This window comes from Scyliorhinus canicula, chromosome 8, assembly GCF_902713615.1.
Source record: "Scyliorhinus canicula chromosome 8, sScyCan1.1, whole genome shotgun sequence".
Taxonomy (NCBI): Eukaryota; Metazoa; Chordata; class Chondrichthyes; order Carcharhiniformes; family Scyliorhinidae; genus Scyliorhinus; species Scyliorhinus canicula.
In genome coordinates this window covers 75,948,614-75,965,983 of record NC_052153.1, presented here as the reverse complement: position 1 = coordinate 75,965,983, position 17,370 = coordinate 75,948,614, and positions in this window count along the sequence as shown.

Sequence of the window (17,370 nt, the reverse complement as noted above, 5' to 3'; positions counted from 1 at the left end):
AATACTCCAAGTGTGGCCTCACCAAGGCCCTGTATAATTGCAGTAACACATCCCTGCTTCTATACTTGAAACCTCTCACAATGAAGGCCAACATACCATTAGCCTTCTTTACCGCCTGCTGCACCTGCATGCTTACCTTCAGCGAATGGTGCACAAGGACACCCAGGTCCCACTGCACACTCCCCTCTCCCAATTTACAACCATTCAGGTAGTAATCTGCCTTCCTGTTTTTGCTTCCAAAATTAATAACCTCACACTTATCCAAATTATACTGCATCTGCCATTGGTTTGCCCACTCGCCCAACCTGTCCAGATCTTGCTGTAGGAACCCTGCATCCTCGTCACAACAGGTGGGGGAGGAAACTTTCAATGGGTCCAGCTGCTTTTTAGGGTACCAGCCACAATATTGCCCAGTTTTTATAGTGCAGTTGCTTGCTTCCAATCCATTGCAATAAAGAATACCCAGCCTTTTCAGATTTAGGTACCTCTGATGGCCTTCAAGCACCACGCAGTCAGACAGGCCCCAAACACCCAGTGCCACTAACAGGTGCAAGTAATTGTGGAAGTGACACTGCCTATTTAGATGGAGGAATTTATTTCAAATTATTTAATTTGATTACATTTTCAGATAAAGGAATTTTGAACTTTATGCATTAAACATTTGTATGCTTGCATGCTAGTGGATCACTCCAGTCTATCTTTTCCTCTATTACTGGGTTTATTCATTGCATCACTTGTTTTCTGAAGTCAAATTGATATTGATCATCCAGTCTGTAAGGATAATATTCTGAGGTCCTGTTGCTGGTACATATTGTTGAGCACCCAGCCTGGAAAAAGCAAAAAGAAAATGCTGGAAATATCCAACAGTTCAGGCAGCATCTGTGGAGAGAGAAGAGTTTTAACATTTCAGGTTGAAGACCTTTCATCAGAACTGGAAAGAAAAATTCAACCTGGCAAATGTAATTCTCCACAGGGCATATTTGATGGAGAGGGAGGAAGTTGATGACTAGGGAATGTGCTGATGGGCAGTAAGATCCTCGGTCTTTGGATCAAATGTATTCGAAGTGGTCCCACATATGGCCATGCTGATTTCTTGATACTGTCTCACTGACAATATTGTTCACCCATTTGAAGCGGAACCAATAGTATTCGGATGAGATTGGAGTTTGAAACTTGACATTTTATTCCTTGACATTACTTTATTAACATTTAGAATTTTTGCATTGATTTTTGTTGATGTTTAATCATTTGAAAGTCACGGACGGGATTCTCCGGTTACCGATGCTGAAATCACATTCGGCGATCGGCTGGAGAATCGCAGTTCCCGCCAGAATCGGGGTCAGTGCCACTTTTGCGATGCTCCGCCCCTCCAAAGCAATGTACTCGGAGAGTACGCTGCGGCACATATCGACGGCCTCAGGATATTGCCTGAGGCCCACACCCCCCCCCCCCCAATGCCCCCAAGCGGGCAGGGGGGACTTTATTAGGGGCTGGTGGCACTGTGGGGGTTGGCCTGGAGCGCGCGAGCTGGCCAAAGGGGGGGGGCATTATTTTGCAGGCCGGGTCCGTGAGCAGCCTCCGCCATGTAGTACCGCGCGGCCGCTGCAGGCTGCCGCCAAGCGCATGCGCGGCCACGGACCCGGCAATTCTCCGGGGCGTATCAGCAGCTAGAGCTGGGTGCGCTACGCTGCCGGCATGTTAGCCCCCAGCGAAACAGCGAATCGGTGGCCGTTTGACGCCATTTATTCTGTTGTAAAACACCACCATTCCCATGCCGCAGGCATGTGGACATAGCCCCAGAATCGGAAAACCCAGACCAAGGTTTTTATTTTGAAATGTGTATCTTACAACTCTTTTGCTTCCAACTGTTCCTTCACATGCACCAAATTGGCCAGGATGGGAATTCCCTAATGATTCAATGGAATCCCTAAATTTATAGAAGAAACACTTTTGGAACTGATAAAAACAGAGATACACACACATGTATCCACATATCTCTATAGATGCCCTTTCTGGGCAGGTCTTCAACAGCTCTGCTTCACAAGGAGCTACCGCATTGCTGTGCCATCTGCAGGAGGTCAATTTGGACCATATGCCATGGATTTTCCCATGCAATAAACTGTTACACCCCAACCAGGTGCATCATGGGGCTGGTTTAGCACAGGGCTAAATCGCTAGATTTGAATGCAGACCAAGGCTGGCCAGCAGCACGGTTCAATTCCTGTACCAGCCTCCCCGAACAGGCGCCGGAATGTGGCGACTACGGGCTTTTCACAGTAACTTAATTTGAAGCCTACTTGTGACAATAAGCGACTTTCCTTTTTCATTTTCATGGTGTTGCACACCAAATCAGTCAGTCAGTTGTTCACTGACATACATCAAGTAAGTGTTTGTAAGGGACAATATGTTCAACATTTGCTGTGGGGAAAAAAAACAGATCAACAGGACGCAGAATGTTTCTCAGGTTTGAGGATTCTCACAGTCACGGGGCAGTTTGGATGGCAATTTTGCAATCCATGCTTGAGCCTATCATGTCCTGACTGGCCTCTGCGAAGCGGGAAACAGGGAAATTCTCCTTGCATTTGCATCTTGGAGGTTGGCTGCTACGCCATCAGAATAAGTTGTATGCTTCCACGCAGGCTTTCCCTTCATTTAATTTTGGCCCTACGCTCCTTGCCATCCAGTTTTTGCAAAGAGTGACAAACATTTTGAGTTGATTTTTTTTGAGCTTTCAAAGTGCTGAAACAACATGTTCTCTCTTCGTTTATGTTTAAATTTGCAAAGCATTTTTTCTATCTGAGAAGCTGGCCAGAGTTTGCACCGCCCCCATTAGGCTAGATGATGGCACAAGGCCAAAACTGAGTTGAGAATTCATGTTACTCACTGAACTGAGCTGACTGCAAAAATTGGCAGTCATTTCAGGATGGTGTTGGCCAACTTTGGACAAACAGACAGCTACTTCCAGCACAGATCTTGCTGACTTTGCAAACTTGTTGCTTGAAAAAAGATACAGCAGTGGTAAAAACTCTGAACACAAAAAGATGGAGAATACCAGATGTAACTCAGAAATTCTACTGCTGCAAACATGCTTATTCTGACTGACAAACTGATCTGGAGTAGTGTAGGCTTGCTTGCCTATGCCTCTGGCAAACAATTTGTTGCAAAAGTAAATTATTGTCACTTAGACCCACTCAGATCTATATGTCAATTCTTGCAGCAATAATATGGTCAAAACATAGAACATATGGAACATTTGCAGCAGAACCGTAGGCCACATGGCCTATCGTGTCTGTACCAGCGAAGAAAGAGCAATCTAACCTAATCCCACTTTCCATCTCTTGGTCTATACCCCATTAGCTTGCCGACTTTCCAATGCATAGCCATGTAGTTTTTAATGATCAGGGTTTCTGCTTCTACAGCCCTTTCAGGCAGTGAGCTGCAGATTCTATCACCCTCTGGGTGTAAAGATAGCTCCCCAATCCCCCTCTAATTCTTATACCAATTACCATGCTCACATCTTATAGGCAATTAAACGCTTTATATGCACTCAATCTGGGCACCTCAATTCAGTCTCTGCTAGACCTCTTCTTTCCAATGAAAACAACCCCAATCTTTCCTCATAGGAAAAACTGTCCATTTCTGGCAACATCCTCATGAAACCCCTCTGTACCTTCTCTAACGCGATCACATCCTTTCCATAATGTGATGATGAGAACTATACACAATACTCTAGCTGAGGTCTAACTAGTGTTTTATGCAGGTTTTGACCCCCTGTCCTTACATTCTACTCATGGTCAAAGGTATCCAGGGGGGTTTGTGCAGGTCTGCACCAAAGAAACCTATCACATGAGCTGGTTATTCCACATCAAGAGCTAAGTCATTCCAGAGCTGGCTAGATCTCGTCAAAATTCCACTTCCTGAAGCAGAGGAGGAAGCTTCTGAGTGTAAATGCTCTTCCTACAATTGCGTTCAGAATGCATGGCTGGCCTTCTAGTATGTTGAACATGTTCTGCTATCCCTCGTTTTCACCAATGGCCCTAGAGCTGCATCTGTGCGCAGCTGAGCAGAGCTTGGAGAAGGCTGTGCCCTCTGGCATGGGCTCTCCACTGTCTTTACTGTCTGTTCTTACTCACTTGTGAGGTGTAAGTCACCAGGTGAAAACCCAATTAGCTGCCTATCTGGATCCAGTTGGAACTTAGCCTGGATCAAAGTGCAAGTATCTTCACTGATGTATGATAAGCACGGGGTGTGTGAATTCATCCTCAGAAGGATTCCGTTTCTCTGAGGATTTGTCTTCCAAGAGCTCCACCGCCTAAGGGCAGCACGGTAGCACAGTGGTTAGCACAGTTGCTTCACAGCTCCAGGGTTCCAGGTTCAATTCCCGACTTGGGTCACTGTCTGTGCGGAGTCTGCATGTTCTCCCCATGTCTGCGTGGGTTCTTCGGGTGCTCCAGTTTCCTCCCGCAGTCCAAAGACAAAGTCCAGCTTTGACAAAGAGTCATCGGACTTGAAACGTTAGCTCTTTTCTCTCCCTACAGATGCTGCCAGAGTTGCTGAGATTTTCCAGCATTTTCCCTTTTGTTCCAAAGATGTGTAGGTTAGGTGGATTGGCCATGCTAAATTGCCCTTATTGTCCAAAAAGTTTGGTGGGGGTTACTTGGTTACGGAGATAGGGTGGAGGTGTGGGCTTGGGTAGGGTGCTCTTTCCAAGGGCCAGTGCAGACTCGATGGGTCGAATGGCCTCCTTCTGCATTGTAAATTCTATGATTTTGCATGGGTAAAAAATATATAAATTATTAACAGTGTTACAACTCCTCTTTATGAAGATGATCACTTTTCATTTGTTGTGAAATCAAGTGAATTCCATTGCGTATTATATGACATATGAATCTGATGCTATTTACTTCTGTCACTAGGTAACTGGGTAGCCCTAATCTCTCCATCTTTGATGGGCAGTGGTCACAATGCCACTGATCTCCATCGGTTTGTCGCCTGCAGCTGTTGACTGGGAAATCTGTGAAGCACCACCTCTAGATTTCACCTTTTCTCTTAGTTCTTGCTCTCTCCTCCTGAAACTTGGGAAAAAGGGGGATCTGTGAGTGATTGCAATGGCATCTGTTCACCCGCTAATACAGGGCATTTGGTGAAGGTGACTCTCAGGCAGCGGGATGAAATTTAATAACAATGAGAGTGAGTGCAAGTCATGAATGAAGGAGGCCTGACCAAGACGGTACTGATGCGTGCAGCAGGATGAACAACTGTACTCACCCTTCCTGAGCTGGCTTGATCATTGAAACACGTGTTGCATTTAACCCAGAAGTTCAACACAATGCTGCTGTTGACTTCCTGGACCCCCTCCAGCCATTCCTTCTTTTGTGTCAGTAGCAGCTTTATTCCTCCTGTTGCTGGGTAAGAGTACCTCTCTCTGACTCTTCATTGCACTGAATAGTACATGGAATGATGAAAGTGAGTACAACCTCTGTCTATTGACACTTCTCCATCTCTGTGTTCAAACTCCTAACTCTTTCTTTGGATTGGTCCTTTAAATACTCCATTTGAAAACACAACATGTGGGTGCGTAACATGCCTGCTGCCACACATGCGATTCCAAACCCTGAGATGATATAATTAGATAGCTGCATTGAAAAGCCACATACTGACAAACTAGAGTTCTTCCAAGTTTCCCATCCCATAACAATGAATTAAAAACAAATATAATGGGCGTGATTCTCCGACCCCCCGCCAGGCCGGAGAATCGGCGGGGTCCGTGCAAATCGCGCCAAGCCGCCCGACGCCGGGACGCCATTCTCCCACCTGTGAAAAAACAGGCGGGCGCCCATGGTGCCGGGCCGCATGGAGAATCGCTGCAAACGGCCGTAGCGGCGATCCTCCGGAGGTACCGCGATTCTCCGGCCTGGATGGGCTGAGTGTTCGAAAAAATCCGAGTCCCGCTGGCGCTGTTCTAACCTGCTCTGGGCCAGCGGGACCTCGGCATTGAAGGGTAAATTCTGTGATGCTATGATTCTAAATAGCTTTTAGTTGTGAAGCTAGAGACTGCTCACAGTCAAAGGGGGTGAAATTGACTTTCTGGATAGAAGCCGCAGCAGGGACTCTCCTGAGACAGTTTGTTAGGCTGCAGCTGTGGTTTTTCCTGTTATGGGTCGCCACAATATTTAAAGATGGCGTGATGGTCATATAGACACAAAGCCCCTCACCCCCTGGTCCAGGGGCAAACCCCAACCTGGAATGTTTTAGCCCCCCGGTCAAGCCCAACGCAGCCCCCCCAACCCCTTCCGAGCACTGGGCAGCAACTCTAGTGCCCTTGAGACGCATGCCAGAAAATGGAAATGGCTACTCACTTCCCCTCAGAAGCCATTGTGTCAACTTCACGTTTTTGAAAAGGAATACTAAATGACGCTCCCGTTACTTCTTGCTGAGGAGCCGAGTAATTCCCAGGAGGCTGCTGCATTTGACCTGTATCTCGTTAATGAGATTGACATGAATGCAAATTAGGGTTAATGATATTCTTGCCATTATTGGGTGAGATCCGGAACTCGTCATCGGGATCAGACCAGGTGAATCGCACAATGGTTAGTACCCGGCCCAATTTTTCCGTCTCCCGCTATTCACCCCAGCACACCTGGATCCATGCCGGGTGCCACGCAGTTGCTGAATTGCTCCCAACATATTTAAGGGCTTGCATTTTGAATCTGCAGTATGGGTGGGACCTTGCCCACCAAGAGATTATATTTGCTTACTCCCGTCATTTCAGTGACAACCACTTAGCTCCTAAGAGCTTGTTGTATCCTTCACAAATCTAGGGTGCAATTTAGCGGCTGCGTTGCATCCAGCTTGGTGTTGGGACGAGGGCGTTGAATCTTACGAGATTTGCAGCACTTGAAATGCCTCGCAATTTCAATTTCAAATGCAAATACTTTTTTCTAATTAAGGAGCAATTTACCGTGGCCAATCCACCTATCCTTCACATCTTACAGTTGTGGGGGGTGAGACCCACGCAGACTCGTGAAGAATGTGCCAACTCCACAAGGACAGTGACCCGGGAACAGGATCGAACCCTGGTTTTCGATCCTATGAGGCAGCAGTGCTAACCACTTTGCCACGCCTCGCACTGAGCACAACATCTCAATCTGGACCTCAAACTCCCTGGGCATGATCCAGTTCTGCATATTTAAGTAAGCCATAGGGCTAATTTAAATACGCATTTGCAGGATTCTTCCGGTGTCCCGGAGCTAACCGCCAAACCTGGGAGACCTCGCCAGCGCGCCATTTAGCATTGGTTTGCAGAAATTCAATAGCACCTGGGGATCGGCAAGGCCATTAGAGACCCCAGGGTGGTCGGAAGGGCAGGATGAAATGCTGGCACTCCTTCTGGCACCAGAGCATCTTGGTACAGCCTGCTTGGCACCCTGCAGGCTGGCAGGGGCACTGCCAAGGTGCTAGGCTGGCAGTGCCAGGGAACCCCAGTGGCAGGTTGAAACTGTCAGGGATCAGGCCCATGGGGCCTTACCAGGTGGAAGGGGGTGAGAGTGTGTTCTTGGCGGCCTCCACGAGGTTGGGAGGAAGGTGGGGTGTCAAAAACAGGGGAGGGGCTGTTGAAAAGGGTGGGGGGAAGATCGCGACAGCCAGACAAAATGGCGTCCTTATCTGCAAGGAGTCCTCCCTGCTGGGTTCGCCAGCAGGAACTGACTCAAGTGCAGTCACGGCGGAGCGAAACTCCCTGAGGCCATAAGATACGGCAAACGTCTGTTGAAGAACTTGGGGCGGGATTCTCTTTCCCACCAGCCCTGTTTTCCGGCATGGCACAGCTCACCCCTGCCAGCAGCAGGATTCTCCATTCCCGCAGCCGGCCAATGCATTTCCCATTTTGGCCATCACCATGCTGTCGGGAAACTCGCCGGCGTGGCTGCGCTGCCAGAGAAGCGGAGGGCCTCACCGATGGAGAATCCTGTAGGTGGTATTTCAATGCTCTGCAGCCGCCAAGAAACACCCGCTAAACTCACCCAAAACTGGACATAATAAACTGGATTTAATAATTGGGTCACTGTCTGGGCAGAGTCTGCACGTTCTCTCTGTGTCTGCGTGGGGTTCCTCTGGGTCCTCTGGTTTCCTCCCACAGTCCAAAGATGTGCAGGTTAGGTAGATTAGCCATGATAATTTGCCCTTCCTGTCCAAAAAAGGTTAAGTGGTGTTCCTGGGTTATGGGGATAGGATGGGGTGCACTTTCCAGGGGCCGGTGCAGACTCGATGGGCCGAATGGCCTCCTTCTGCACTGTAAATTCTATGGTTCTAGAATTCAAGGGCTATGATCTGTCCCTGCTCTTGAACAAATAGTTTACTCACATCACAAAATTGCCTTGTGATTTAAACAGGCAAATGCCGATATTAGACTAGCACGAGGGTGACCTTGATCTAAATATATTCATTGTTTCATTGGGAACAGTGTTAATCATAATTGCCAACTTTAAATATTCATTTATTTTCTCCCACGGACTACTCTGTTGCAATTTCCTTCACTGGTCTTTAACAAACAATTATTTCTCTTTTTCATAAGTCATGATAACATGTGAACAAGACTGAAAAGTAACAGTACAAATTGATGAAAATCTTGTACTGCTTTTCACATGCTCTGTTCACCATTTTACTCACACTTATTGATGAAAATGAATACACTGAGCAGCATCATGCAATTGGCATTTCTGTTGTGGAGGAAATTTGACCTTGGCTCCAGCCAAGCAGTTCATAATTCTTGCACACAAATTGATTCAAAGACAATCACGTTTACCCCCTTGGCTCCAAAGTATATCTCAATAGATAGCTCATCCTTTCAAAGCCAGGATCGATAGAACTTGATTGATGTCTCAAAACTAAAAGCAATTGATTATTTACAATATTGGTCCCATAACTCCATTTGTTGCTCACTTGGTGAAGGAAAGGGATGGTTATGTTACAAAGACCACCATGAGCCAAAACTAAACAGCAGTTTGATTCCAGAAAATGTGTATTATTGGAACCAGTTAAACAATCACTGCTTTGACTCCTGCAGCTAATTTGAGTCCGAAACAGCTCTGGTGTTTTGTAAGTGCATTTAAACTTATTTAATTATGGATCAGCAATGCCAATGTGAAGCAATAAGAACTTCGCCTAAGTGCCACATTATCAGCATCATCCACTCTTGTATGATTCTGTGTTACACTGAAAAAGGAAAGGGCCCTCACCCAAAAATAACATTTGGGATTCTGAGTGATCGACAAAGAGAAATTAAAATAACAATTACGATGGTGAACATGCAGCATCCTCAATACATCACTTGTGATTTTTCCGACAGTGATTGAGTTAATCAGAAAAATAGTCAAATGCACTGTAATTTATTCACTCACCAACAGAAAGTTTATTTTATACTTGTTAGTCTTGGATATATGTTACAAATGTTTATTTCTTTAAACGTTACTTTCACTTTTTAATACTGGGGTGTTTCCAGCTACCTGGGAATAATCAGCCAGGTTCCAGCAAAGATGCTTGATTGTAGAATCACCTGTACAGCTTACATTTATAATAACATAAGGTAGAAGTTACAAACAGTACAAGCATATAATGCGTTTGTGTTGAATTATTTTATGCATTACTCGATGAGTCAAAGCCTGTGTTTTAAATGTGCAGAGTAGAATTTGCTATAAACATACGTTAAAGACAATGATCGCCTTTGTAGTTTTCAATGGTTTAAGTGACCTATGTTCTCTGCACTTGATTGATTAAGGTTGGGTGTATCCTCTGAAAGCTAAAGTAAACAGGAACTCCCAGAAAGAACAGAGAAAGCTTGGTTGCGATTTTCCCACCGCGTTGAGCCTGGCTCTGATCTCGTTGCGCTGGGTGCATCGTGGGAGAAGCCCAAATTGGGTTTTGTGCCGGGCGCAAGACCGTGTGCAAGTCACCCGACCCGCAGCACCCACTGCGATCTGGATCACAGCCTCGCTGGGTGACCAGGGACATTCCCCTGGCACTTCTCCTGGCACCTGGGCACACTGGCAGTGGGGTGGCATTGTCCATGCATTGGGAATGTGGAGGACCCTCAAGTTGACTTCGAGATCTGTCAACTTGGCGCCCCGATCTTTGAGGAGCCAGTCTTACCGGCGAGTTCAGCTCCCCACTGCTGAAACATTTCTAAGTGTGGTCTAAACTGATGCGAACCAACCCAAGGACCAAAAACACAACTAAGCGTGGTTGAATCCAGGTCTGGATCTCACCCAAATAGCCGACGCATGGGATGCGCGTGTCACTGGCAAAGTCAGCATTTGTTGCCCTTCACTGATTGCCCTTGAGATGAACAGCCTACTCAGATACACCCACAGTGCTGTTAGGATGGGAGTTTCAGGATATTGACCCAGCGACAATGAAGGAATGGCAATTTAGTTCCAAGTCGGACGGTGTGTGGTGTTAAGGGACATTTGCAGGTGGTGGTGTGCCCATCTATTGGCTGACCTTGTCCTTCTTGGTGGTAGAAGTAGCAGGTTTGGAAGGTATTGTTGAGGGAGCCTTGGTGAGTTGCTGCAGTGCACCTTATATATCATAAACACTGCTGCCACAGAGGTGGAGGAACTTGCACTTTATTCGCTCTATTCATTCCAGTGTCAGCAAAGATGTTGGGCCAGCATTTGTTGTCCATCCCTGAGGGCACTTCAGAGTCAACCACATTGCTGTGGATCTGGAATCACATGTAGGCCAGGTAAGGATGAAGGATTTCCTTCCCTAAAGGACATTAGTGAAGCAGATGGGCTTTTACAGCAATCGACAATTCTTTCATGGTCGTCATTAGATATTTCATTCCAGTCTTTTTTGGTTGAATTCAAATTCCATCATTTGCCCCGGTGGGATTTGAACCCATGGTCTCTGGTTTAGTAGTCAATACCACTACGCCACTGCCTCCCCTAATAATTCTCAGCCTCTGACCTGTCCTTGTAGCCACAGTATTTATATGGTTGGTGCAATTCAGTTCCTGGTCAATTGTTATCTCCAGGATGTTGATAGTGGGGGATAATGGCATTGAATGGTCAAGCAGAAATGGTGAGATTCACTCTTGTCGGAGATGGTCATTGCCTGGCTCTTGCGTAGTACAAATGTTATTTACCACTTATCAGCTCAAGCCTGAAGTTGTCCAGGTTTTGCTCCATTTGGACATCGGCACAAATGGGAGGAAATTATTTTCTTATTCAACGCAATCTCACAAGATGTTGCAAGGTGAATCCCGCCCCAAGGTGCACAGGTGGCATTGCCAGGGTGTCAGGTTGGCACTGCCAAGGTACCAAGCTGGCATTCTTTGAGCATGTGCGATCGGGCCGGGGTTGCTCACCTGGGTGTTAGGGGGTGGCCGGGAGACCCTCCCATATTGTGTTCGGGCTAGGGTGGAGGTCGGGGATTTTTTTGTGGGCCTTGGAGATCGAGACGCCATTTAAAAATGTGGTGCTGATCCGGGGAGAATATGGGATTAGGTCAGAAAACAGGCTGCGGGGTTATTTTAAATAATGCAAACAGCACACAAAATTCCTACTGTTCATTTAAATAGTGGTCCCTAGCAGTCTAGCACTGAGTACACTCGTGAGTGCATGCACACCCGTCAGCAGTCATCCAGGTTGGTGATAAGCTAGCCCAGGTTAAAGCTAGTTTGCACTCCTTAGGGACACGGTGCTTTCTGGCTGCAGCAGGTGCTTGAACTGGTTATAGAAGTCGCTGAGTAGTAAGAAGAATGGAAATTGCACAATAAGCCAATAATCATGACCCTTGGTTCTCAGACACAACACTGGAGGCTTTGGTGCCAGGGGTAGATAAGTGGAATGAGGTCTTCTTCCCTCAGAGGGCCAAGAAGCTCTCCAGCTAGGTACCAAGAGGCAGTGGGAGCAAATAACCTTCATGGTCAATGTCAGCAGTCTAACTCCGAGGACCTGGATGTAGTGCAGGAAGAAGTTCCATGACCTGAGGGGGCAAGGTCTGTGGATGCACCGTTTAATGCCACTTCCATACAAATGAACCATTAGCTCACACGCTGCTCCATTTGCCACACCCCTTCATTCACCTACGAAGGGTCTCTATCAAATATAATTTAGACCTACCATTTATAGCCTCACTTCATCCTTACACAGGGGTCGGGCACAACTAAATATCTGCAGCACATGGTAGAGAAAGTAATGGTCATTATTGGCTTGACCACAACAGAGGCCATGGCCAATGATATGGCCGAAATCATCAAGTACGTTCTACCGAATCCGCCTTCTCATTTTCCACTTCCTACTCATTCCACAATCTCTGCTGATATGAAAGTTTCCGAGGGTGTCAGTAACCATCTCTTGCTTTCTCCCCTCCCTTCACCACAAACCTACCCTTGGACCTTCTTATTCTTTCAGATATTTAATAATTGCCACTGTTAAGCACTGGTGGGTGAGCAAGACGATCAATTCACTGAATGAAGAAGGAACACCATTATTCACTCTGACACGCGCGATGTCGCACAGGGTTTTACACAGAGCTTAACGTCCATCTTTCCTATGTCTGATCATGCTGCAGTGCCTGATGGTTGATGTCTAAGTCTTCATTGCAGTACGAGCAGAAACCAATGTCTGAGTGCTGGAGGGAAAACTCAGTTGTGATAATGAAATCTCAGTTTGGTGCCAGACAGCTTTAGGTCTCTGCTTTCATGGAGGCAGATCTCAGGGCTCAAAGTGGTTTGTCGGGCCTCACAGTTGCCCAGCAGTCTGTGATCCAGCAGAATAGGGGATGTGAGGGGCTGCCCCAGTGAAGTGACAGTGAGTCTATGGAGCCGACTCTGCTGCCCTCCCTCTGGGTGACAACATTCATTCTCTCACCATTGACACTCTGTTCTAGTAGCTGCCTGTCAGCCAGGCCAGGCTGCTGCCTCCCATGCCTAGGTGGTGCAGTCTGAAGTCAGGCGTTCTAGGCTCTGAGTATTTAAGATTGTTTTACAAGGCAATCTGAAGTGTTTTTCAGAATTAGGATTAGAATCCCTGCAGTACAGAAAGAGGCCATTCGGCCCATTGAAATTGCACCAACCCTCTGAGGGAACACCTTGCCTAGGCCTGCTCCCCAGCCTTATCCCCGTAACCCCACTTAACCAGCATATTTTTGGACACTAAGGGGAAATCTAGCATGGCCAATCCACCTAACCCACATATCTTTGGGCTGTGTTCTGCCAGTGAAGTCAGCAGCCTTCTACCAACCATGGTGATGTATAGGAACACCAGGGCAGGCAAGCCAGGCTAATGGAATGCACAAAGGTGATTAGTTGACATTTGTACAGAATATTCAATAGTTTGTTTGATGAAGTTGATTCGAAATGGTTGCTTTATGATTTTTGTTTCGGTATTGTGGCCAAGAGGATTCTGTTATGGTCAGGAACAAAGGGATAATAAGGGGGTATGACTGTTGCCAATTAGGGATTTGGGGTTGTGTTCAGAGGAACTAGAGTCAAATGAGTTGAGCATAGACAGCCCGGCAAGAAAGAGAATATGCTGGTTACCTGCTCCCTTCCATATGTCGCTGCTCCTGAAATATTTACTGGTGGCATCAATTGTATCCTCATGATGACCAGGTTGTGAAGGATACATCAGGCTACCATGAATTGGGACACAACTTTCAGTACATACTAGATAGGTCCAGGCAGTAGCACTGTTGCTTTAGCGTGCAAATCGATCCGCTCTCTGATGTTTTGGAGGCAGCATGGCTTTTATTGTTTTGGCCATTTGTGGTTGGTGTGTGGAGTGGAGATGTGAGCCAGGTGTTCAGTGGATATCCCTTGTCACCCAAAAGGTACCCACTGGCTTTGTGTGATGGCTGAAATACTGAGTAAAAAGAGGACTGGAACTGAATAACGGCATCATGACTGCCACCAGGATAAAGGGCATTCACTGGTAATATATACTGAATGTGGTCATACACCAACTGCACATTCAGCAAGTGGCCATCTTTGCAGTTACTGTACCTCTTAATATTGTAATACAGCACACATATAGATATGTGTATGCAATCTATTGCACTTTGCACCATCAGGAGGTTCGCTGCCCTAGCAAAGCTGCATGCAAACTCTTCCTGCTTCTCTCTGGTCAGATTGGATTTGATCTGTCAACTCTCTGAAGCAGGAGCGAGTGGAAAACTGGGAGTTGTCAGATATATCATCTGCTCCAGCCTAGAAGGCTTCCGACATGAAAATATTCATGGTTCGTCACCTTTATCGAGACTGGCAGTGTCATCCTGGCCCTGCTCTGAGTCACAAGTCTAGTTCCAAAGTGTGGCAGAGTAATATGGGTGACATGGCAGCACAGTGGTTAGCATCGCTGCCTCACAGCGTCTGGGACCCAGGTTTGATTCCAGCCTTGGGTGACTGTCTGTGTGGAGTTTGCATGTTCTCGCCGTGTCTGCGGGTTTCCTTCAGGTGCTCCAGTTTCCTCCCACAGTCCAAAGATGTGCAGATTAGTGGATTGGCCATGCTAAATTGACCATGGTGTCCAAAGATGTGCAGGTTAGGTTATGAGGATAGGGCAGGGAGTGGGCCTAAGTCAGGTGATCTTTCGGAGCGTCAGTGCAGACTCAATATGCCGAATGGCCTCATTCTGCACTGTTGGGATTCTATGTTAATATGATCACCTCCTTTTCATTATATAGTAGAATGCATCCTTACCAAGATGGCATTTGGTGCTGGAATTGTGCAAACATGGTGGGACCTCTCTTTGGTACCAAATATCACCTGAAGCACTCTAGTTGCTACCGAATCTGTGTACTGTGTACGTCCGCCCGGCTGCAGAAAAATACTTTTCACTGTACTTCGGTACATGTGACAATAAATCAAATCAAATCAAATCCAATTTTGTTGGATTTTGCCAGAATCTTGATTTAATGGCTCATCTGAAGGCTGGTGCTTTTTATCACAACACATTAAACCAGAGAAATTGAACCATTTCTCTAGATTCAGCTAATATGTTTTCCCTCTCTCCTTCCTTATAACTATGGATAAAGGTCAAGCACATAAATAGATCTTCAAAGTACACTCCAACTGTACTCGTGACAAACAGCAATATGTTATTATGTTTAATGTCTCAGTTAGCCCAACAACTCCTGTGAAAACAATAACATTGCTATACAAGCAAAAAGTGCAGTTCCTTTGACATCAAAGTTGCTGCTTAGCCTTAGCCAAGCTGAGGAAATCTAAATTTTCTAATTGAAGTGGTTGATTCAATCATCCAAAATACATCTTCTATTTTCATCCAATGCTCTCACCTCCTCTCCAAAAGGTGCAATCTTGACCTGGGCTGTGGTTCTGTGGGTGTTGTCAGCCCTCCAACATATACTGCATATCCAGGCAGTGACTGTCCAAGATTTTACAACTGGTTTGCAGCTAGGCGGAACATTGAGGAATTTGGTCCAGGTTTGAAGAATCTCACTAATTCTTTCCTGTCTTTTTGTATATTTTCAAAAACCTTTATTCTACCTGCAGTATAGCCATGTTTAGTTTTCCCTATTTGATAGCGAGCATTTTCAAGTACATGGCATTATATATTATTTGACCTTATTCAATGTTTGGTCTTATCTATCATTTGGACATACTCATTGTCTGGCAAATACTGTAACAGCATGTCATTCCCCTTTGCCACAATGGGAAACTCCCAACACAGAGCAGAGTCAAGGGGTGGGTCTTCTGAAAAAATGGCAAAGTGTCAGGTTCTGACTGAAAACCGACATGTTTCTCCCATAAACAAAACCAGATTTTCTGTCGCGATCTTTTGCCACTTTGTCAGGAAATAAATTGGTGGGCATGTTTAGTGCCTTCACTCTGCGGGCAGAGACCTCATAGAGCCGGCAAGCCCAGCTATACAGAGATCACGGTACGATCTTTAAAGAGTGCACCGAATGGCGAGAGCATTGAACTCCCTCCCACGGCCATGAAGGACCCCCCCCACAAGCTTTGGGATGAACCCCCCCCCCACCCCCTAGCACGGAAGTATCAGTGGGCACCCTCCCCTCCCACCCCCGGCACATTCTCCGGTGTGCAACCCCCCCCCCACCACACACACATAAGGGGAAGACCCCCCAATTGCCTCCTCTGAGTGCCACCTCTCAGTGCCAGGGGGCACTTTACGGGAGCACGGTCCAGCCTCGGCCCTCAACCCCAGGGCCTCCAGGCACCTCAACATCCCTGCATGGTCATCAAGACAGGATTTTGATTTTGAAGTAGTGAAACATGCTGGTGTGACTTCACAACACCACAGGGGGAACATCAGGGGACTAGAAGATATTGTGTAAAGCCGCTTAATTCTATTTAAATTTGTTGAAATTAATGGCAGTCAGGTTCACACCAAGAAAGGGCCGGGGGGGAGGGGGCATCAAAGATGTCAAACTGAGATCTTGCCGGCGCAAGTCACATTTTGGCCCTCTCATGAGCTTTAGCGGCCATAATGGGGTTTGCTCTCATGTCAAACACGCCTGAAAAATCACGCCCATGGAGCCTTTCATGCTTATTCATTCTCCTCAAATCATAAAAATACGTTAAAACTCAAACCACTTGCAGCGTAAAAGTGTAAAAAAAATCTAGGGCACGATTTAGCAACCACGTTGCACCCAGCACAGATCCGAGTGTGCTGGGTGAATAGCAGGAGAGGGAAAAATTGAGATTCACGCCAGTGCAAACCATTTTGCGATTCATCCAACCTGCTCCCAATGGTGCATTCTGGATCTTGCCCAAAAATGGCGAGAATATCATTCATTTCTTATTTCTTATTTTTTTCCAATTCAGCGGCAATTTAGCATTGCCAATTCACATACCCTGCACATCTTTTGGTCGTGTTGGTGAGGCCCACACAGGCACGGGGATAATGTGCAAGCTCCGCACAGAAAGTGACCCGGGACCAGACTCGGGCCTGAGTCCTCAGTGCCATAAGCAGCAGTGCTAACCACTGTGCCACCGTGCTGCCGCTAAATAGCATTCATTTCAATCTCATTAACGAGATTGAGGTGAAATACAGCAGCCTTTGGGAGTTACCCGATTCCCCAGTGGGAAATCATGCGGGTGTCGTTCCTGAAGGGGGTTTTGGGCGGGGAAGCATGGTTGGGGGGTGGGTGGCGGAACTGATGAACAAAACCTCGTCCAATGAGAATAGGCGAGGAGTGCCTCCCTGGTCCTCCCTGGTCCTCCAGGCCCTCCCCGCTGCCGCCTGTCCTCCATCCTCCGGCTCCTCCTGCGGGTCCTCCCCAGGCTCGTCCTACATCCACTCCTGGTCCAGCTCCTCCTCCTCCTCAGACTAGGCCGCATGTCCCTCCTCCAGCATGTTGGCCCGCTGATGTGCTGGGTTGCAG